This window comes from Etheostoma spectabile, unplaced genomic scaffold, assembly GCF_008692095.1.
Source record: "Etheostoma spectabile isolate EspeVRDwgs_2016 unplaced genomic scaffold, UIUC_Espe_1.0 scaffold273, whole genome shotgun sequence".
Lineage (NCBI taxonomy): Eukaryota > Metazoa > Chordata > Actinopteri > Perciformes > Percidae > Etheostoma > Etheostoma spectabile.
In genome coordinates this window covers 2,081,863-2,090,298 of record NW_022605577.1, presented here as the reverse complement: position 1 = coordinate 2,090,298, position 8,436 = coordinate 2,081,863, and the positions used below count along the sequence as shown (strand labels likewise).

The 8,436-nt window shown below is 40.9% G+C and overlaps 1 protein-coding gene and 1 long non-coding RNA gene across 5 annotated transcripts in view; one reads left to right on the top strand and one right to left on the bottom strand.

Moving 5' to 3' along the window:
• The window catches only part of il1rapl2 (interleukin 1 receptor accessory protein-like 2), a gene marked incomplete at its 5' end in the record, with an annotated part of 503,103 nt that overhangs the window by 146,078 nt on the left and 348,589 nt on the right, over positions 1 to 8,436 (bottom strand).
• Positions 1 to 8,436, top strand: part of LOC116685931 (uncharacterized) — a 16,878-nt gene that overhangs the window by 5,112 nt on the left and 3,330 nt on the right. The gene's annotated exons all lie outside the window — the stretch shown is intronic.

Below are 8,436 nucleotides of genomic sequence, written 5' to 3'. Positions count from 1 at the left end.
GTGTGTGTGTGTGTGTGTGTGTGTGTGAAACTGTCACGCAGTGGAAAGTAATGTTGCATTAGGCTTAACACTATTCCAATGAGGTTACAAATATTTTGCACCACGCCAAATCCCCTCTCTTTGTCTCTCTGTCTCTGTCTTCCTGTCTCTAACTCACATGCAGACACAAACACACACCACTACACATCTTAACACACAAATCCTCAGCAGTGTTAAATTTAGCCTGAATGCTATGTACTTTGCTAACACACATTTTACTTTAAAATGACTCTGAAATATGGATGAGACTGAAAAATGGCAACGGGTGGAAAGAGACTGTGGAAAAGAGAAAGAATGAGAGAGGGGGAGAGACAGACAGAGACAGAGACAGAGAGAGACAGACAGACTCTGGGGTTATAATGAAGAATTGGATGAGACAAAGTAGAAGAACAAGATTAGATGATGATGTCACATACAGGCGATTTAGAAAATGGCTGCTAACTGGATTAACTCAGAGATTTAGCATAGAACAGAGAGAAATAAAGTTATGGAGCCCATTGTTTAGGTGTGCTCCGAATGAGCTGCTAAAACTGCTCATAAGGTCTATGAGAAGAGGGAAGTGGAGGAGAACAGATGTTTGTTTGCTCTAAAATGCGTAAATTCAGGCAGACAAATGAGAATGAGTTGCAAGCGTTTAAATTTGTACTAAAAAGAGCTAGCGTGTAGCTAGTGGGTCCAGCCACCACCTGTAGTCAGTGGCCTACAGGTGGTTCATTGGCTGTTTCTGGCACATAAACCACATTTACCCTAATTGGTGTAAATAATCAACGGAAATGCTGTGGCAGCTATGCCTCAAAGTTTGATTCACTTAAAGCAGGGCCAATTTTCAACAACCTGGAGTGAAATTTTCCTTTTGATGTTTGTCTTTTATGATGTAAAATATTTCAGGGAGGCAGAAACATCTGCAGTGAAGTGCCACAACTATGTAAGTCCTGTTTTGTTTTTTTGCCTCTAACCAAAAATAATGTGAATGCCATTTTACTGACAATGTCATATCAGACCTTGGTGAGGACGTTTTGCATAGGGGCTACTTTTTTATTTTTTTTATGGAAACTGTATGCAGTCATATGTGTGGATTCTGGTAAGAGGTAATTGCTGTTGATTTTATTTTGCATGCTTTTTTGCTCTGTTAGCACTACAAATCAAGTCTATTCATCTAATTTGTATTGAAAAGGTGGAAGCTGAAAGAGACAGATTTCACAAAGCACTTGGTCATTATCCCCAGTAATTTGTGCGAACTGGCCCTTGAAATGGGCCAGACTACGGTGTTTTAGAAACAACAGTCTACCTTTGTGAAGCACTGTTAAATCAAAAAGCACAACCTGAATCATAATTCTACATCATCCCAAATACAACATGCAAATGTACCTTCCTTACCAGCTACAAGGGCACTCCGAACAACAATGTTTTCAACAATGTATTAATATTTGCTGGAGCATATAGTAATTGAGCTATGTATACTATTTTAGTTCTGCTTTCACATTACATTTACTATCAGTATTGGTCTAAATAGAACAGAAGTCACATACTCTCTGTGATTAGGTCCCTTTTATATTGCAAGTCAAATGTGTTATTACAGTTAAATTTATGTCAGGAGATCTTCTAAAAAAAGACACATTGGGGACAGATATTATTCTAGTCACAACATATGGTACGTCTTAAGCGATATCCTTGTTTTGCTTTCATTATCCATTTCCTAACATGTACGACCAGCTGTCCACACATTTTGATTTCCTCCCTGTATTACACACACCTAAAGATAGGAGCACATATACAATACTCTTGCTTGTTACACCAACACACACACACACACACACACACACACACACACACACACACACACACAGCTGTGGTGGGGTGTGTAGCAGATTGCTCCTGAAGGCAGCTCAGGGCTGATGGAGCTCTTAACTGTGGGACCTGACTGATATAAAAACAAGATTGGAGAGTTCAGTCTGTTTCTTGCACTCTACATCTTTCTCTCGCCTCGCTGCTCTATCGGTCTTTATCTTTCAGTTGTTATATCTTACATCCATTTATCTATATTTTGAAGTCTATGTCTCCTTACAGCTTGACTTTAAAACTTGAGATGTTACTTGAGATGTAAGACTCAAGAGTCAACAGCCATGCTCGCGGCTCTATGAAGATGCACTTAAACACAGCCTTGAGCGAACGTCAGAATGACAGAGCCAGATTCTTCATTACTTCCCCTTTCTACATGCATTGTATTTATTTCCCTCAGTTGTCCTTAATGGTGTCTTTCTCTTTGTTCTGTTTTTCCGAATGCACTTTTTTTCTCTGTTCCTCCCTCCATCTCTCTCCCTCTTCTCCACTCACACTGTCTTATCTCTGCTCTGACCCGGTCAGACCTGTTCTACCCAACCAACCGTGCATTTGCCTTATTCCTTAGTGTATCTATGCATTTGCGTGTCTCCCTGTGTGATCTATTCTTAGCTATTGGCCCTAAGGCTACAGCAGTGATACCATATAAAACACACACAAACACATTATATTACAAAAACATAATAGTCCTGAGGTGTTTAAGTTTAGGCCGGTTGACTAAGGTTCCATAAAGCATGTAATGTAAGCCTTTCCTCCTAATATCCTCTAGAATTAGTTTATGAGTGGCTGATGTTGTTAGCGGTCCTTGGTCAGATTGTGACTTTGCAATGATCAGCATTATTCCATTTACTGTAATAACTGATGCGAAGATGGCAGCTGTACTACTCCAGAAGTAGTAGAACTGAAGAAGTAATCTATTGGGATCCTAAGAACTTTTTTTATCTCATTAAAACTCGCATTAACATTTCGCTGAACTGTAATTGTTTAATATAGTCTAGTATGTCCTAATCGAGCCTTTTGTATTCCACTTATGAGCCAGATCTGTATATGTTAAAGCCTTTATGCATAGGATGTGAACATTTCTGACTATGGCTATTTTTAATAAAAGCATTAAAAAAAGAAAAGACTGCAGCAGACAACATATGCCATCACGCCCCTCCCCCTCTCTCCCACAATCAGGACCTGGGGAGATTGACATGAATGGGCTGAAGGCATCACAGGCTGCCCCGAATGATCACACAGGGCTTTAACTGTGAATACCTGATGATACTAGCCTGCCGTTGCCAGACAAAATCAAAATCTACAAAATAGTCTGGAACCTAGGTGGAGGGATTATATCTCCAACCTGGCCTGGGATCGCCTTAGGATCCCCCAGTCAGAGTTGGTTAATGTGGCTCGGGGAAAGGGAAGTTTGGGGTCTCCTGCTGGAGCTGCTGCCCCAGCAACCAGACACTCGATAAGCGGACGAAGATGGATGGATGGAGCCTGGAACCTCTCCATTTATTTTGCTTTCCAAGAGCTGTTATCATGGAGCGTGGACCAGGATGCCTCTGTGTGCAGTTGGATAGACCTACAGCCTACAACAGAGAAATGTATCTATGAACGAGAGATTCTGTTTTTGCCATCTGAATTGGAAGAAAGGTGCTTCTAAATAGCCGGACATCGCCAGACCAAATCACAAATGCGGCTTCAACATAAAGTCCCACATCAGATGCATCCATCTTGGCTGTTTTCTAAAATGTAAATCCTCTTGTCTCAAACACGATTCATAATACAATAACACTTGGAGATTCATCTACTAAGTCCAGCTGCTTTTTGTATTTCTGTCCATTATACTGTATCGGCCTGAATCTTTTTAATTTATTATAATCAAATTTGAAAAAATGTGGGGTGGTATTTGAGGACTAGTCAAAAAGTCTTTTTTCAAGTTTTCAAGTTAAAGTGGGTTTTTTAAAGTTAGTCACCCATAGCAGTGTTTAGTCGGTCTAGTTGACTGTACAGGAGTTTCTGGCAGTTTGTGTGACGGATTGGGATGCAGCAGAGGAAATGAATTCCTGACAACTTAAAAGGAGTCGAAAGTGCAGGACCAGACTGGGACTGAATCGTCTGTCAGGCGGCCAAAATCACTGGTGTCACAGAATGTCATGATACTGAGCTCAGACAGACAGTCAGAAAGAGGATAACAGCCACAGAAAAAAATAATAATTCAGAATGCTTCCAAGTGCCTGACAAGAGAAGATGTGAGTAAAGGACTGAGCAAACAGCAACACAGATGTGAGATTTAAAGAAAACAGATTAATCTTACAATCAGGGCAGATATGGTACATCTGTGGGGTACCCACCTAGCCTAGAGCAAAGGTCTATAAATTCTGATATTGTGATGCAGGTTGCATGCTATAATTTGCTAATACTTATGCAAATCACCAATAAATGCCTTGATCCAGTCCAAGTGAACCCTGTTTAAGGTTCTTGTTAAGGAAAACCTCAGGAGCAGCACAACTGGTATTCACATGCGTGAAGAAGGTTCAGGCTAGTACACTTTAAACTTGATGTGTTTTCGTGCAGTTTCGTCCCCAACTCTGAGGTTCCTCTCTTCCTGTCCGTGTATTTAAACTCATGCTGAAGAGGCGTTAAGCTTAGCTCACCCTAGGCCTGTAACAGTTATGACATAGTTGTCATTTGTTTTTTTACATAATCCCTTTTTTTTAGTTTAACCGCAATTAAAGCATTGCGGCATTCTTTGAATGCAATGGGTCACACTTTTGTTTTCATCCCTCAAACATCTTATATGCAGCCTGCAGTGGGGGGGCAAGATGCATCGACTCAATATCGTTATCGCTATATTACGTAGCGCAATATAATTTTGAGGGTTGCAAGATATATATATATATATATATATATATATATATATATATATATATATATATCGATTAAATATTGTTATCGCAATATATTCAAAGTGTTGCAATAAGTATACAGTATTTTGCTTATTTTGTGGAGCGCTGCGTCCCGTCCATTGGCTGCGTGGCTTAGCTGTGTTTGATTTAGAGCCAAATGCTGTAATGATCCTGTTTCATTGGCCAGTTACCGTGCCACATGCACATGTTAGTGCACGGGTCCATTACCAGACAAACCCTCTGGAGCGTACCACGTGTGTGCATATTTTGACAGAGTGAGGGCGTAAGTGACGAAATAGATAGAGATAAGGAAATGGAATGAATCAGAGAAGAGAAAGAAAAGTTGGGTCCTGGGGCCTGTTGCACGAAACTAGGATAAGGGCTTAAGCCGGGATATTCAAGTTATCCTGGATGAATTTAACTTTGACTCGGTTGCACGAAACCAGATTGAATTAAGCCCAGCCAAGTAACCATGGAGATTTATTCTTTGCGGCTAGCCTGGTCCAGAGCAGGCTAACAGCCAGGCTAAGATTAATCCTGGCGTCTCATGTGTTCAGTCAGCTGCCGCTCTGTCAACTTGTCAACTTTTGCTCAATACTATTACAAAACCACTTCAATTTGTTTTTCAAATGCTATTAAATTGAATAAGACGCCCCAAAGTTAATGAAAGTAGAGATTTGTACTTGCCAAAGAGCGTTGGGTGGAATCAATCATGTTATTTTGGGGAATTACAATTGCGTAGTTAAAAAGAAGATTGATATAGGAAAATAGGTCAATTTGACCCGAGGACAACATGAGGGTTAAGTATCTTAAGGGGTGATTTTGTTTTAAGACTTTGTTTCAGACTCTGGCTGAAATGAATATGTGTGGCCATCGACTGTAATGATCTCATCCACATTGTCAAAATCATTTATATATTGAGCCATGCCATTGGAACTCAAACTCATAATTTCTGTACTCCAAAACAACTCATTCCTGGAACGCCCGCTGTCTTTGGACAAGAAGTCACCTCAGGAGAGAGATGATCTTGTCAGACACTTCTAATTTTAATAACAATCTGAGCTGGTCAGTGGCAAAAACAATCACTTAAAATGGACAAAAATTGAGAGTGAAGAATTGCACCATTGGGTTAAGTTGCAGCACGGTTGGCAGCTGCTGGTCACTGCGTTCTCACTCAATGCTGGACCAAGATTTTTGTTTACAACAGTCTGTGCATGGGGAAACGGGGTCCAGGTTGGAAAAAAACGAAATTACCCTTTATTTGCCTCTATGAGCTGTGAGCCACAGCCTCTGCTGACTGTGATAAGAAGTGGGCTGAATCAGAGGACCAAAATACAAAAACTAAATTCCAATTGACTCACAATACTAGCATCCACTTGTCCCATGCAGCATCTTTGCCTCACGTCTCTCCTTTAAAACATCCCCGAGTTAAGAATTGACAGCACCATTGTACATACGAGTGATTACCCCAGATTTACACAGTGCACCCTTCGCTCGGGTGCAGCAGTTAATTAAAAGCTGTAAATGTTTATAAAACTAACCGTAAGAAGCTTTCAATAAAGATAAATTGAGAGTGTGATATTGCTATTCCTATTGCAGAATTTTCCTCAATCTCACAGACAACTTTGGGTACATTTCCAGCACTTCTTTTCAGTTAAGTGTATTTTCCTGGAGTCAACATCATAGCCAGCAGCTGATCTGCAGGCTCTGCCCGTGTCTTTACTTTAATCTCCATTTAATGTTGAAAGCAGGGTGATAAAACCTGCTGCCAAGAGACACAGACCTAACTACAGGATCAAGGACAGAGATGTTTAGCCAAGGCCTGGCACACAGTGACAGATGTCTTGGGGGCTGCTTTCACCTGAAAATCATTTACAGTCTAAGCGTGCTGTCAGAAACACTGCGCTGAAATGGAAGAAATCCTTTGCTTCCACCATGTGAGATGGATTCTTTACCACAGCAAATATCGCTGCTAAAATGCACCATGACACAGTAAATCTTACACAAATCTCTGTTTTCTTTTCCAGCTGGAAAGTTTAGTCAGACGTAAGAAATGCACATACACACGCATTTATATATGCACACAGACACACACAAATCTTGCCGAGGGTGATGAGCACTGGCCTGGAATGGCCAGAGTATTGGCTCTGAGCTGTGTGTGTGTGTGTGTGTAGAAATGGAGAGAAAAGAGGCAGACAGAGAGAGTCATAGATCTAAATGTGGAGAAATATAGAGAGGAATAAGAGAAACTGAATGAGGAAGGAAAGTAATAAGAGTCAGAGAGAAATTCTGGCTTTCTAGATAAATTGGCCTCACAGCAGTTTGCCTGTGCAGCATTAGGCTCTCACTCTCTCACACACACACACACACACACACACGCACGCACGCACGCTTACATAGCATCACAGAATTAGTCTGTCCCCAAAATCAAGCTTAAAACAACAAAAGAACATAATGAAAGGTACAGCTGATGGACAGTATTTCAGTATGGTGTCATCCTATTGGTGGTTGTTTGCCTTATGACGATAAAACAACCAAGAGTCTTGGGTTGTTGGGCAAACCTGATCATTTACCACACTATGTAAATTCAGACTGATGACATAATACATCTCTTTATACACATATTTGCATAATGTGTTTTCCCTTGGAGCATGAGCTGTACCCACATCTTGTCCTTAGAAGTCAGTTTCTCTTGTCTATTTTTATCCTCTACAACATGGCTCTCTTCCTGACTTCAGGTAACCTGGAATTTGTTGTATGTCATCCGGGTATCTGTGCCATTTGATGTGTAATGCAACATCTGTATTGAAGAAATGAGTGGGCTGAATGCCAAAAGTAAGTGCCGTTAAAATACAACGTAGTATGGGAAACCTCTTTGAAGTACTTTTACTTTTTATATGTAGTCATAGAAATAAAATGGATAGAAAGGACATTGAGCAGCTTGCCGTGTTCATTTGACTAGTACAAAGGGGAATGGCAATTGTTGATATCCGGAAAGCGTGTCAAAGCTCGATAGGAGTAGAGTTAGCCAAAACAGCTTGGGAGACCTACTCCCGAGCAGCGGGGAGTGAGTGGGAGGGACCACAGACCCAGCCCACCGTTTGGCTCATTTACTGTAACCGCATAGTTAGCTATCTTGCTAACTCTGACATGCCCCCACGCCACACCAGTCACAGCACAGAAAAGGAGACAAAATTTTGCAGTTGGTTTGATTGTTGAAAGGCCAACAGGATTGGTGAATTTGATTTAGTTTTGGTCCCGTTTGAATTAGGGTGACCAGATGTCCCCGGTTTCCAGGGACAGTCCCCGGTTTTGGTGATCTTTCCCCAGCTGGATCTGTCCCCGGTTGACTGACAGACCGGAAATTGGAATGAAAGAAAGAAAACATTGACCAAACGTAGCCAATAGTCACACACCCTACACACGCAGGCTCAAGATAGCCAGAGCAAGCGCTGCTCAGAGCTCAGTGATGTTTTAGAAAGCCTTATTTTAGGATGCTAAAATTACTGATTATTTACATGGAGTCTGGTGGGTTTAGAGAACGCAATTTCGGATGTTTATGTTTTAAAAAAGGATCTTAATCTTTAACAGAAAGGTCAACCTCGTTAGAAATCCTTTCCATAATGTTGTCAGACACTTAGAATATTAATCTGAGTCTGTC